The sequence below is a fragment of the Aythya fuligula genome, chromosome 32, assembly GCF_009819795.1.
Source record: "Aythya fuligula isolate bAytFul2 chromosome 32, bAytFul2.pri, whole genome shotgun sequence".
Lineage (NCBI taxonomy): Eukaryota > Metazoa > Chordata > Aves > Anseriformes > Anatidae > Aythya > Aythya fuligula.
In genome coordinates, this window is record NC_045590.1 from 25,231 (window position 1) to 40,627 (window position 15,397).

Consider the following 15,397-nt stretch of genomic DNA (forward strand, 5'->3'; position numbering starts at 1 on the left):
ATGGTTGCAAGCTACAGCAGTGAAGATGAGGCCGTTTCCCAGGACGGCAGCCAGGTAGATGCCCAGGAAGAGCCCAAAGTGCAGGAGCTGCAGCTCCCATGTGTCTGCGAATGCCAGGAGGAGGAACTCAGTGATGGAGCTGCTGTTATACATTTGCTGTCTCTTGGTTAGGGAGCCTGTCCAAATGAAGCAAAGACAGTGCAAAATTTAATTTCTTCTCTGACCAAAATCCATTGCATGTCTCATAGAATACCCTACAATCACCACACTGCCTTATTGACTTCAGGAAGAGCTTTCTGCAGCTCCTTGGCTTACCTCTGGTTGCTGCTCTGAGGGTACCACAACAAGCAGGGGGCTGTGCTGTGGATTCTGCAGCAGGCAGTCCTGGTCTACGGCGTCATGTAAAAGAGAACCAGGAGTCATCTGAGAAGTCCACAGGCCAAGGATATCTCTCTGATCTCAGAACATGAGGAGAATGTCAAATAATCCCTTAAGAAACAGCAAAGGTGATGTTGGTACAGTTTGTAGGATGAGCTGTGTGAGGTGCCTCAAAGCTGCAGCAATGCTCTAGGAGCCTTAGTCTCTAATACAGATGTTACTACTCCGTTACTATCCCTCTGCCTCAGCACGCAGTCAGAAAAATGGAAACAGAGACTGTAGAAATTGCATTGCCTTCAGGTAGCTCTTGTCTTGCAGTTCTACTGTGCAATGCCCTGCAGAGGTGTGGGGCTGTAAGCAGACTGCCCCACGTAGCAGACTCTGGGCAGCAGCAGGATCCTGCCCTGCCCTGCCCTGCCGGGGAGCATCCTTCCACCCACAGCTTCTCACCACAGCCCCTGGGCAGCTCCCCGGGCAGGCTGAGTGCTGAGCCTGGCAGGCAGCAGAGCCCCTGCCCCAGCACACAGCCCCTGGAGCACAGCAGGGACCCTGCTCTGCACCACAGCCCTGGACACCGCTGTCTCCATCTCTAGCTTCAGAGCCTGCAGCTGGCCCCAAGAGAAGGGAGCCCTCGGGCCCTGCATGCTGACCCTGCAGCACACAAGCCCTGCATGCCCTTCAACTCCAACACCGAGCGTCCTCCTGACAGCTCCCATCAGCTGAGGGCTGTGCCAACTCCAGGAGAGCCTGGCGGGGTGCACAGCAGCATTGCCCTGCACCCAGAGACCTACCATGGGGAGGTGGCTGTGAAGATTTCTCCCCCAGCAAGCTCTCCCCCTGCATTTCCCCCCAGGATGCTCTGAACCTCATTCCCAGTTCTCTCCTTTCCCCATGCCTGCTGCAGGCAGTGCCCCCAGCCCTGCTGCACCTTGCAGAGGAGATACTCCTGGACAGAGCTGTGTCTCTGCATTGCTGCCTGCTTGCCAGGAGCTCCGTCCCTCCATGCCATGAGCTGTCCCAGCTCAGCAGCACAGGCCCAGCCCAAGGCATTTTACTGACCCTCCCGGTGGGTTTGGGCAAACCCAAGGAGCCTCAGACACTGAGAGGAAATAGAAGACATTTCTCAAGTAGAGAATGCAGATGCAAACACCAAAGCCTCTCACGGCGTTAATGAGTCCCACTGAGGGACGTTCCTGACAAAGCCCCCCCATGGGCTTGTTAGAGCAGAAAAGTGCAAGCAGTGATGATGGGGATACCAGGCCAAGTAAAGGTGGTCTTGATGCTGAGGAAACCCTGGTGTGTCCCCTGAAGTCCAACAGTCAGGCCCTGAGCCCAGCCTCTGGGAAGGGAGATCCTGTCCCTCCAGTGGGATTTAGGGCTCCTCCTGGATCAGTGCAATGTGGGTAAGGGCAATGCCAAGTACAAGGCTACAGAAGGACATCTCCTAGGCTCATGGAGGGGGATGAGGAGACACTGAGACCCGAATGGTGTGAGAATAATATGTCTCCCAATAGGCATCACTGACAGAGACAGGAGCCAGATCCTGGCAGACAAAGCTGTTGGCTCTGTCGGGGGCTTTCATCTTGCAAAAGTTGGCTGAGTTAGGGGAAGCTTAGGCTAGACATCAGGAAGAGGTTCTTCACTGAGAGTGTGGTTATACACTGGAATAGACTCCCCAAGGAAGCAGTCTCTTCACCAAGCCTGTCAGAGTTTAAGAAGCATTTGGACTGTGCAGTTAGTCACATGGTCTGAATTTTTGGGTATACCTCTGTGGCGCAAGGATTTGGACTCAAAGATCCTTATTAGTCCCTTCCTACTCGGGATATTCTACGATTCTATGTAGTGTCAGTCATTTGTTACAGGCAAAAGTAACTGAGTTCTTAAATTGACCTAGAATACTTCCTTGGTTGTGAGCTGCTCCAAGAATTTTCAGGAACTTGAAGCCCTTTTAATTTTCCGACTGATGGCTATACTGTATATATGTATCTACAGCTACCTTTGTTGATGGTTTTCTCTGAAGCAACTTCAAAACCTGCCCAGAATATTTCCTTTGTGCTGACATAATTTCTGATGAAACCTGTACCTAGGTTGCTGCTTTCTTTAACATATAAACTGTGTTGTGTTGAACTTCTCTTTAGGTTGGATTTGAGAACGTGGGTGGTCTTTTGCAGCTTTAAAAAGAGATGGTGATTTTTCCCCTCCTTTATCCAAAAGTCTTTGAAAGATTTTATATTCAGCCTCCAAGGTAACTCATTAAAGCGGTAAATTGTTAGTCATTTGTTTTCAGGAGAATGTTCAATTAAGGTATCTATAAGTTTCCATGCTTCAACATTTTTGGCAGTGCTGAACATTTGTTGAACATAGTAGTAGTAAAAAGTAATTTCTTAGAAAGGGATAGAATCCAGAATATATGTAGATTAAAAAGATAAGCAACACCTTCAAGTTTTACTACCTGGTGTTTTAAAATGAGAAAATACTTCAGAAGTGCCTGGGTTTTAAAAAGTTGGGTTGGAGTGGTTTTGTTCAGAGTTTTATGTACAAGCCAGCTTGATTAGTTTGTAAGCAAGAAGGGATTATCTAGTGGAAGTCAATGGTAATATGTTGCTTGGAAGCCCAGTTGTTTCTCCCACCTACTTTTGCTTTCTTTCTTTTTTCATTTTTCTTTTTTTTTTTTTTTTCTTTTTTCTCTGAGTGATAAGACATCACTTTTCCTTCCAGCTTTAGACTTCCTCCCTTGTCATCAGCAATAGATGGTCTGACAGACCAAACCCAGTAACTTAATGCTTTTGAAGGGAGAATTAAATGTTTTCATATCAGATTTTTTATGTTGTAAAAGCAAGAATATGCAGCTTATCACTGAAGAATGAACTGGTGATTCACCATTGAGCCCACTCTCAGATTCTGTGCTGAAGTTTGCTCGTTTGGCTCCACTTTGGTGTAATCACCCTGTTTGTCCACAGTTTTGGAAGTGTCCTTCTGGGACAGTATCCTCTCGTTTGAAGGTTTTGTACAATTGAGTTATCCCCCTTATTCATTTCTCTGGGTGAAAGAAATAAGTTTTCCTGTGGAATCTTGTAGGAATGCAAAACTTCTATCTGTTCTGACTCTACCTACACTTCAACTATTAATGCTGTCTTGGACATGATGTGTTCATGATGTGTTTTGCTTAGGAAAGAGGACTTGTTTTTTTCTAGAGACAATGGTTGTAAGAGGTACTCATCATGATGTTTTTTTCCTGTCTGAATCTTCTTTATTGCAGAGGCTATTTATTCTATACCCACCCCAAGGAACGGGAAAGATGCTGGTTGCTCATGCTCTTGCTAACGAATGTAGCCAAGTTGACAGAAAAATATCATTTTTTATGAGGAAAGCTTTGGACTGCCTGAGACAATGGGTGGGTGAATCAGAAAGTCAACTTCGCTCATCATTTGAACAGGTAAGGTTGAAATTTACAATGTATTCTGTTCGAGTTGAAACTGTCAAATTTATGGTCAACATTTTTAAGTAGAACTTGCTCTTGTTTTTATGTTTTGTTAGGTGGTGGTTGTTTGTTTGTTTGTTTTTTTCCCACTAAAATGGAAATGACAGTACTTCCTTTTTCAGTGACACCATAGTTTGGATCAGGGGCTTGAAATTGAGTTGTGTGAGGAAGGAACAAAACGAGAAAACCTTCCAAAGCAAGAAATTACCTCCCACCAAAACAGCCGCTGAAAAGTCTGCAGGAGGCAAGAGATGATGGCTTTGGATGAGAGGGAAATAGATACAGGCTGGAAACATGGTTATTTAACTTCATAAGGGATTCTTGCTTCCCAAAGCTGTAATTGAATTAAGTTCTTAATTTTTTACTTTTGTTTGTTTTTTAATGGTAGTGAAAAAGCTGTAAAAAGTACTACTATGATTTGTTTCCTGTTGCCCAGTAAAATTGGGTTGACACAAACTGCCATCTTCTGTTAGTCATGACAGATACTCTGTGAGCTGTGTAAGTAGAAGTCCCAGATGCTAAAGTGAAACATCAAGTTTAGGTGACATTCCAACCATAAAGTTTTTGAGCATTTTTTCTTTAAATACTGCGGTTTTACTCTGTGTTTTCATTCTAGGCCTATCAGATGTGACCTTCAGTTATTTTCTTTGACGAGAAAGGTGGCCTCTGTGCAGTCCAGCAAACAAGACCAAACTCAGAGGTACTACATTTTTGCACCTACCTAAAATCTGCTTGATCTTTGGGGAATAAAAAAAAGGATGATGGCATGTTTAATTTACTGTGAGCACATTAATTTATCTTGAAAACTGGTAACTCAAAGACACTAAATTTCAGGTGATTTTAAACAACAGTTGAAAACAATACTCTAAGCCCGATACCAGCTCTTGGTCTGTGTTAACTTACCTATATATATTTGTTGTTGTTGTTGTTGTTGTTGTTGTTGTTGTTGTTTTTTATGGCTTAAAATGAGTCCTGTCCTTAAAAAACTTGTCCTTTTTGACTACTCATGGAAGAAAGTCATGTGGAATGTAAGAAAGTTTACTGAACCAGTAACTAAAGATTATGTTTTTCTGTTAGTTCCATTGTCTCAACACTTCTGACGCTTAAGGATGGCATAGACAACAGAGGGGAGATTGTGGCAATCGGAGCCACCAACAGACCAGATTCTATAGATCTTGCGGAGACCAGGACGCCTTGACAGAGTTCCTCTTCAACTTGCCAAATAAAAAGGTGAGAACTTCAATTCAATGTTAATGCTAATGTGGCAAAGTCCAACTTTATAGAAAAAAAAAATTACAACATGAACGAAAGAGTGATATGTGGAGACACTGTGTCATACTGTGGAGGGCAAATCAGGTACTGAATATATATGGTCAAGATGATACCACCAAGTAGTTGTATAATCAGATCTTTGATTCCCAATGGTGTTCCCATTTGCTTGATTATTTAATCCACTTAGGTGCTTTCACCTTGAAGTTGTGTTCTTGGTCTCAATATTTCATTTATGAATGGATAGGGGACATATTTGCATTTGATTGCTCCCTGGATCAGTGGTAGTAGTTTGAGTCATAATTATTTTCTTCTTTATAGTAATTGAAGCAGCCTGAAACATAGCGCTAGAAGTGCTTTCTGTGAATTTACTGACTGAAAAGCAAATTTGATGAACTAATGAGACTGTCACAAAGAAATTTTGCTCAATCTTAGAGAAGTTTTTTGGAGAAAAAAGATCTGTTTCTGGATAAATTTTTATTACTGTCTTTTCCTCTGGGTCACTAGGTCTCATATTTTGCAAACTTATTATGGGAGCTATAAATGTCTTTTCTTTCATTGCAGGTTCCTAGAAAAAGTTCAGTGTAACAAATCTAGAAATACTGGATTTCCTGGTTGAAAATGCAGACTGTATATTAAGTAACTGTACGATACTTGAAAGTTTAGCAAATAAGAAAACTGTGCTAATATATGAGGGGTTTTGAGGGAGGGTTGTTCTTTTTTGTTGTTGTTGTTGTTGATTTTTGGTTTGTTTGCTTTTGTTGGTATTTTTAAGCAAAACTTAGGACAAGCTAAAATGCAATGATTTTGTTTCCAGGCTAGAAAAGAAATTTTCAAGATTCATACTTGTGACCTGATCCCTAAGCCACCGGACCTGTTGCTCGCTGAGCAAGCTGAGAAATGCATTGGTAAGACTGAACACAAAATGGATTAATGCTTGTGACTAAGTTCTAAAGAATCTTAGCTTGTACGAGGCAGTACCCAAGCTCTTGTGCCTTGCTACACAACTAGTCAGTGAGACAGCTGGCATGCCTTCGTATCAATCAGCGTTAGAAGTTTTCATCTATTTTTGTTGTCATTCCTCTTGTCTGAGAACACCGAATAGTTTTGGGGCATCTTCCTCAAGAGTATAGTTTTGATGAGCAGTCTGCTTCAGCTTCATAAGCACAGGATAGCAGGCAGTGAGCAACATAACAAAACTTCCTTGCAGAGCGGTAGCACTTTCCAGTCCCTGATAACTTGTTTGGTTTGGGCTTTACAAATTCTTTAAATGTTGCGTATTGTAAACCTGGGCCTTGACTGATGTAACATGTGGTTTTTGTTTATTAGGCTACTGTGGTGCAGATATAAAATCCTTATGTACTGAAGCTGTGCTGTGCTCTCTGCATCAACACTATCCTCAGATCTATGCAAGGAGGGAGAGATTGTGACTAGACGTTAATTCTATGAAAATAAAAGCAAAGGATATTCTATGGCTCTGAAGGAGGTTGTTCCAGAAAAAACAGGATTGTGGCTTCACCTGGACATGCACTGTCGCTCATTTTTAAGACACTTTTTGAAAATTGAGTAGTGAATATTTTACAAGCTGTGCAGAAGATATTTCTGCATGCAGAGCTTTTAGCTAAAAATAACCAACTTTCTGAATTTGTGTTGCCACCTTTTGCCCTTCTGTTTTCCAGGACTGTTAAGCCAGTAGTGAATTCTGTAACAGAAAGAAAACTGAGAAATGGCTTGTTAAAACACCTTGAGAAGAATTCAAATGGTGTCTTTATTTGTTACCATTAAGCCACTAAGTTGTGTTATCTTCTGGTATTTTAATGTGGAAGTCATGTAAGCCCATGGTTGGAAAGTTAGATTATGTTGTCACAGTCGGGTCCGTTATTTTTCTCAATTTCTCTTGCTGTGCTGTCCAGAAAATGTTCTGTCCTTTTGGGCAAAGTTAACTCTCAAGCATCTTTGATTTCAGCCAGTAAAGGTACAGGTTTACTGTAGTGGGAAAAAGGCAAATGCTCCTTGCATATGTATTTCCTAGGAGAAAAGCAAGATTGCCAGGCTATTAGGTCACAATCTTGCTTTAGTAAAGAATAGGAAACGTAAGGGAAGAAGATGAAACAATTAGAATGACTGAATAACTGGAAATCTTACATGTATTTAATGTACTGCTGTCATTTAACCAATCCAGTTGTGTGCTGCTTTAGATACGGCCCATGTGGTTCAGTGCCCACACATATTTTTTTTCTAGAAAAGCTGTTCTGCTCCTTTCTTGCTATATTCTCCAGTAACTAGGGCCACATTTTAGCTAAACTTGACAGATGTAGAGATCTCTCAGGCACTTAAACTTGAGACCTTCTGAAGACTGGTGTATACAGGAAGTGATGAAATCCAGATTGGTGTGTGCTGGGAAAGTTGCTGTGCTCCCCATTTGAGGTAGCAGACCAGTTGTTGTCTATGTATTCAGTTAGACGGTCTGTGTGTACGCCTGAGGAGTCATTACTTGCCCCATCCAAATGAATAGCTGACATGATAGAGATGGGCAGGATTTCTTAGGGGGAGGTATGGTACAAGATTGTAAGAGAATGGGCTTTGATAGTCTTGCTGATCACAGAAGAGCTTATTGCTGGAATATGGAGATTTTTTATTTATTTATTTATTTATTTATTTTGGGGGAGGGGGAGAGGGAGGAAGTGTATAGGAAAAGTACTTGGAACATCTATGTGTCTATTCAGCACCTCATTTCTAAACTTGTTTTTCTTATGACTCTTGTTCTAGGAGCGCTTACTACAAACTGACATCATGTTGGCCCCATCTGCTAATAGTAGGAAAAGTGGGATATGGATGTGGTTTCTTATTTGGCACCTGCAGCGTTGCATTCTTTGGAGAAGTTTCCCATTCACACCCTGGACCTATCCTTTCTGTTTACAATCATTGCACCACCAGAATAAGTATGCGGACAGGTATCTTTTTTCTTTTTATTCTCATAGGATTCATTGACTGTATGCAAAGGATCGATTGAGTTGCAAGTAAGGAAAGCAAAATTCATTGGTAATGGAGGTGGCCTTGTCTTCATGTGCTGTTATGTTTGCTTCTGTCTGAAAATCCACTTTTCTTTTAGATAAAACCATAAACAATCTGGATGTTGTACACATCCACATTTTCCATACCAAATGGAGGATGTTGCTAGCAGCTCAGAAAGCAGGGAGGTGCTGCTAATAGGCCTCTCTATGTGGAAAGAAATGCTGCTCATCTCAGTGAGATCCAGAAAGTAGTTTTCATTATAGAATCATAGAATCATAGAATATCCTGAGTTGGAAGGGACCCTTAAGGATCATCAAGTCCAACTCTTGACACCGCACAGGTCTACCCAAAAGTTCAGACCATGTGCCTAAGTGCACAGTCCAATCTCTTCTTAAATTCAGACAGGCTCGGTGCAGTGACCACTTCCCTGGGGAGCCTGTTCCAGTGTGCAACCACCCTCTCTGTGAAGAACCCCCTCCTGACGTCCAGCCTAAATTTCCCCTGCCTCAGCTTAACCCCGTTCCCGTGGGTCCTGTCACTAGTGTTAATGGAGAAAAGGTCTCCTGCCTCTCGACACCCCCTTACGAGGAAGTTGTAGACTGTGATGAGGTCTCCCCTCAGCCTCCTCTTCTCCAGGCTGAACAGGCCCAGTGACCTCAGCCGTTCTTCGTACGTCTTCCCCTCAAGGCCTTTCACCATCTTCGTAGCCCTCCTCTGGACACTTTCCAACAGTTTCATGTCCTTTTTATACTGTGGTGCCCAGAACTGCACACAGTACTCGAGGTGAGGCTGCACCAGCGCAGAGTAGAGCGGGACAATCACCTCCCTTGACCTACTAGCGATGCCGTGCTTGATGCACCCCAGGACACGATTGGCCCTCCTGGCTGCCAGGGCACACTGCTGGCTCATATTCAACTTGCTGTCTACCACGACCCCCAGATCCCTCTCTTCTAGGCTGCTCTCCAGCGTCTCATCGCCCAGTCTGTACATGCAGCCAGGGTTTCCCCGTCCCAGGTGCAGGACCCGGCACTTGCTCTTATTGAACTTCATGTGGTTGGAGATCGCCCAGCTCTCCAACCTGTCCAGATCCCTCTGTAAGGCCTTTACGCCCTCATTTGAGTCCACAACTCCTCCAAGTTTGGTGTCATCAGCAAACTTGCTCAAAATACCCTCTATTCCTACATCCAGATCGTTTATAAAAATATTGAAAAGTACCAGCCCTAAAATGGAGCCTTGAGGGACCCCACTGGTGACCGCCCGCCAGCCTGACACAGCCCCATTTACCATAACCCTTTGGGCCCTGCCCGTTAGCCAATTGCTCACCCATCGTATGATGTTTTTATTTAGCTGTATGGTGGACATTTTGTCCAGTAGGATCCTATGGGAAACCGTGTCAAAAGCCTTGCTGAAGTCCAAAAAAATCACATCAGCTGGTTTCCCTTGGTCCACCATACAGGTGATCTTATCATAAAAGGAAATCAGGTTAGTTAGGCAGGACCTACCCTTCACAAACCCATGCTGGCTGGGACCAATGACTGCTTTGTCCCCCAGGTGCGCCTCAATAAGTTCGAGAACCAACTTCTCCATGATTTTACCAGGCACTGACGTGAGACTGACAGGCCTGTAATTGCTAGGGTCTTCTTTCTGACCCTTCTTGAAAATCGGCAGAACATTTGCCAGCTTCCAGGCTACTGGGACCTCTCCAAATTCCCAGGATCATTGAAAAATAATTGAAAGAGGTTCCACGATGACGTCCGCCAGCTCTTTCAGCACCCGGGGATGAATCCCATCCGGACCCATGGACTTGTAGGGATCCAGGTGGAGTAGCAAATCCCGCACATGTTCAGGGTCAGTTGGGAGTTTGTCATCCCCACTGTCCCGGTCCTCCAGCTCAGGGCACCCTGGGTCCCGAAGCCCATCATCGGCATTGAAGACAGAGGCAAAGAAGGCGTTAAGCGTCTCTGCTTTGCCTATGTCATCGTCTGTGAGGAGACCTTCCCTATCAAGGAGCAGCCCTATGTATTCTTTAGTTCTCCTTTTTCCATTTACATATCTAAAAAAACCCTTTTTATTTTCTCTCACAGACACAGCCAGCTTCAACTCTAGCTGTGCTTTGGCCACACGAACTTTCTCCCTACAAACACGAACAGCATCCCTGTATTCTTTCCATGACGCCTGGCCCTCCTTCCAGTAGCGAAACACTCTCTGTTTCTGCCTAATCTCCATTAGAACGTTCCTGGTCAGCCACGCCGGCCTCCTGCCCCGCCTGCCTGACTTGTGATATTTAGGAATTGCCTGATCTTGTGCTTCTAGGAGGCATTGCTTAAAGAGTGACCAGCACTGGTGGACATCGAGGCCTTCATTGTCTCATAAGACTGTGCTCCCAGTAAATGGCTCTGTATCAGACTGCATGTCATGTACCTTTTGTAGCCTTGTTTCTTATTCTGTTTGTAGAGCAACCAAGGTTTGGGGGCTTCTGTTTATTTTGTTTTTACATGTACATATACAACTTGTGCCGTTGCAGTCTGTGCAATAAAAGCATTAAAATTCATAAAATTTGCATCTGCACACTGATGCTTTTAACTTGAAAAAATAAACATAAACAGATTTGGTGTTTTTACATTTAGGCAGGAAATCCTTTTTGTTGTTTGGCATCACTGTCTTAAAATATGTTTACCTTTAGTAAAAACATTTGAGAGCCACACAAGTAAGGACAGACCCGCTACATGACTGGATCGTTATGTCTTAACAGGCTATTCTACGTGTTTTAGGTTTCTCATCCAAGCTTTCCTTTTCACTAGCTGATCCAAAAAGCTCATAAGACAGCACCAACCATAATTTATGTCCCAGATATCCATTTGTGGTGGAACAACGTTGGACCTGCCTTGAAACTTACTTTTCTAACTCTACTACATTCCAGCATTTTCTCCAGTTTTGCTGCTTGCTACATCTGATGTGTGTCACTCAGATCTTCCAGAAGAGGTATTGCTGTCAATACATTGCTTCCTATTTCTTCAGTTTCTTGTTAATTTAGGAATGCTTTCAGCATCAAAATGCTGTGCTTTCTTAAATGCATGCTGTTATTACTCAGGCACCCTAACAAATCACTTAAAATTTGCTTAGAGAAAAAGAATACTGTGAAAGCATCTGCTTAAGGTTTTTTCTGAGTCAAGCAAGTGACTTTCACCCCCTTCTCACACATGCAAATAATAAATTAATACAATAATTCTGATGGCTACAAAGTGGTTCAGTCAAGAATATGAAGTGCTTGAAATGACAAGAGGATGTTTTTACTGAAGAGATTTCTTCTGACAGTCTGCCATTCCATGCTACGTTGGGTAAACTGCTAATAATGCAATTTAGTAGAGAATTGAAACACTTTGATTAAAAAAAAATAAGTAAATCAGTTTCTTTCTTCATATAGGCCAAAGCTTTCCAAGCTGGAAAGCTGAGTTCCAATTTCTGCTAAAGTAACTTTGGAATCGAATTCTAGTTGTAATCCTAAATAAACTGTAGTAAAAGTAGGTGCAGAACTTCATTGACTTCTGAGAGTTTACATTAAGGGAAGGTGCCCAAAACAGGACCACACTGTTCTCATTCTGATGATTTGGTCTCAGTCACTGGGGGAAGAGAACGGGTCTTACCTAGATGTGTTTATTGTCAACTGCTTTGAAAGTGCTAACATTTCTACAGAAGTTTTTATGCTGGCTATAAATTCCTTCTAAAATAAGTATTGAAATTGCTTACCTACCTACCTTTTGCGACTAGAAAATGAATAATGGAGGAAACCCGAGAAGTACTAGCTACTTCAGACACCTAATATTTTGTACAGAAATAAAAACTCAGCAAAAAACCCTCACTTGTCTACTGAAGCCTTTCTCTTCCTTCTATAGCCATAAAGGTTCTAACTAAAGGACAGCAAGGTAAGTAAATACAAAGTAAGTGGTCTTGGATATGGTGAATGCCATTACTTTATCAGTGTATTGTACAATCCCTTCATTGAGATGTAATTCTACAGCTGTTTCTTAGAGGTGATATTTGAACGTGCCATGTTACTGTTTAACCTCAGGAAACATAAAGAGTGTACATGTATTCAAAAGATCTCGTGCTCTTGTAAAGTTGTTTTTTGTTTGTTTATTTTTTTCCCATTGTTTTCTTCAGAAACTGTTGCACACTGTCATTGAGCTAACTAAGGGATCTGACATATTTCACTTGGAAAAAGTATATGGCATGATTAATTAACGTATTTACAAACACTGGGAAGACTATGACAAAACCCATTTGGTAGAGGTAATTTTTCTTTTTGTTCTATAGCATTTTCTGTCACTGTTACGCAGTATTTGTGCATTCGGGCTATCATTCGGGAGATACTCCTGGACAGAGCTGTGTCTCTGCATTGCTGCCTGCTTGCCAGGAGCTCCGTCCCTCCATGCCATGAGCTGTCCCAGCTCAGCAGCACAGGCCCAGCCCAAGGCGTTTTACTGACCCTCCCGGTAGGTTTGGGCAAACCCAAGGAGCCTCAGACACTGAGAGGAAATAGAAGACATTTCTCAAGTAGAGAATGCAGATGCAAACATCAAAGCCTCTCACGGCGTTAATGAGTCCCACTGAGGGACGTTCCTGACAAAGCCCCCCCATGGGCTTGTTAGAGCAGAAAAGTGCAAGCAGTGATGATGGGGATACCAGGCCAAGTAAAGGTGGTCTTGATGCTGAGGAAACCCTGGTGTGTCCCCTGAAGTCCAACAGTCAGGCCCTGAGCCCAGCCTCTGGGAAGGGAGATCCTGTCCCTCCAGTGGGATTTAGGGCTCCTCCTGGATCAGTGCAATGTGGGTAAGGGCAATGCCAAGTACAAGGCTACAGAAGGACATCTCCTAGGCTCGTGAAGGGGTATGAGGAGACATAGCAGGCAGTGAGCAACATAACAAAACTTCCTTGCAGAGCGGTAGCACTTTCCAGTCCCTGGTAACTTGTTTGGTTTGGGCTTTACAAATTCTTTAAATGTTGCGTATTGTAAACCTGGGCCTTGAGTGGTGTAACATGTGGTTTTTGTTTATTAGGCTACTGTGGTGCAGATATAAAATCCTTATGTACTGAAGCTGCGCTGTGCTCTCTGCATCAACACTATCCTCAGATCTATGCAAGGAGGGAGAGATTGTGACTAGACGTTAATTCTATGAAAATAAAAGCAAAGGATATTCTATATATATCTTTTACCCAGTACCATGAGCTGGTGGAAGGGGATGGGGAGCAGGATGTGGCCCTCACTATCCACGAAGAAATTGTTGGTGACCTGGTACGGCACTTGGATGTGCACAAGTCGATGGGGCCGGATGGGATCCACCCAAGGCTACAGAGAGAAGTGGCAGAGGAGCTGGCCAAGCCACTTACCATCATTTATCAACAGTCCTGGCTCTCGGGGGAGGTCCCAGTTGACTGGCAGCTAGCAAATGTGATGCCCATCTACAAGAAGGGCTGGAGGACTGACCCGGGAAACTACAGGCCTGTCAGTTTGTCCTCAGTGCCAGGGAAGCTCATGGAGCAGATCCTCTTGACAGTCATCACACAGCACTTGCAGGGCAAGCAGATGATCAGGCCCAGTCAGCATGGGTTTATGAAAGGCAGGTCCTGCTTGACGAACCTGATCTCCTTCTATGATAAAGTGATGCGCTGGGTGAATGAGGGAAAGGCCGTGGATGTGGTCTAACTTGACTTCAGCAAGGCTTTTGACACCGTTTCCCACAGCATTCTCCTCAAGAAACTGGCTGCTCTTGGCTTGGACTGGCGCACGCTTCGTTGGGTTAGAAACTGGCTGGATAGCCGGGCCCAAAGAGTCGTGGTGAATGGAGTCAAATCCAGTTGGAGGCCAGTCACTAGTGGCGTTCCCCAGGGCTCGGTGCTGGGGCCAGTCCTCTTTAATATCTTCATTGATGATCTGGACGAGGGCATTGAGTGCACCCTCAGTAAGTTTGCAGATGACACCAAGTTAGGTGTGTGTGTCGATCTGCTTGAGGGAAGGAAGGCTCTGCAGGAGGATCTGGATAGGCTGCACCAATGGGCTGAGGTCAACTGCATGAAGTTCAACAAGGCCAAGTGCCAGGTCCTCCACCTGGGGTGCAATAACCCCAAGCAGAGCTACAGGCTGGGAGAGGAGTGGTTGGAGAGCTGCCAGGCAGAGAAGGACCTGGGAGTGATGGTTGGTAGTCGGCTGAATATGAGGCAGCAGTGTGCTCAGGTGGCCAAGAAGGCCAACAGCATCCTGGCTTGCATAAGAAACAGTGTGTCCAGCAGGGCTAGGGAGGTGATCATCCCCCTGGACTCGGCTCTGGTGAGGCCGCACCTCGAGTACTGTGTTCAGTTTTGGGCCCCTCGCTACAAGAAGGACATCGAGGTGCTTGAGCGGGTCCAGAGAAGGGCGACGAAGCTGGTGAGGGGACTGGAGAACAAGTCCTACGAGGAGCGGCTGAGGGAGCTGGGCTTGTTCAGCCTGGAGAAAAGGAGGCTCAGGGGCGACCTTATCGCTCTCTACAGGTACCTCACAGGAGGCTGTAGTGAGGTGGGGGTTGGTCTGTTCTCCCACGTGCCTGGTGACAGGACGAGGGGGAATGGGCTAAAGTTGCGCCAGGGGAGTTTTAGGTTGGATGTTAGGAAGAACTTCTTTACTGAAAGGGTTGTTAGACTTTGGAACAGGCTGCCCAGGGAAGTGGTGGAGTCACCATCCCTGGAAGTCTTTAAAAGACGTTTAGATGTAGAGCTTAGGTATATGGTTCAGTGGGGACTGTTAGTGTTAGGTCAGAGGTTGGACTCGATGATCTTGAGGTCTCTTCCAACCTAGAAATTGTGTGATTCTGTGATATGGCTCTGAAGAAGGTTGTTCCAGCATCAAACAGGATTGTGGCTTCACCTGGACATGCACTGTCGCTCATTTTTAAGAGGCGAGAACTTCAATTCAATGTTAATGCTAATGCGTCACTTTGTCATAGATCAGGTTCGTCAAGAAGGACCTGCCTTTCATAAACCCATTCTGACTGGGCCTGATTGTCTGCTTGCCCTGTAAGTGCTACGTGATGACTCTCAAGATAATCTGTTCCATGAGTTTCCCTGGCACTGAGGACAAACTGACAGCCCTATAGTTCCCCGGGTCTGCCCTCCAGCCCTTCTTGTAGATGGGCGTCATGTTTGCTATATGGCATGATTAATCAATGTATTTACAAACATTGGGAAGACTATGATAAAACCGATTTGGTGGAGGTAATT

General features: G+C 44.3%; 1 pseudogene; it reads left to right on the forward strand.

Annotated features, from left to right (window-relative positions):
• LOC116500166 lies at positions 1-6,609 on the forward strand (annotated as a pseudogene).
• Positions 6,610-15,397: the final 8,788 nt, after the last annotated feature.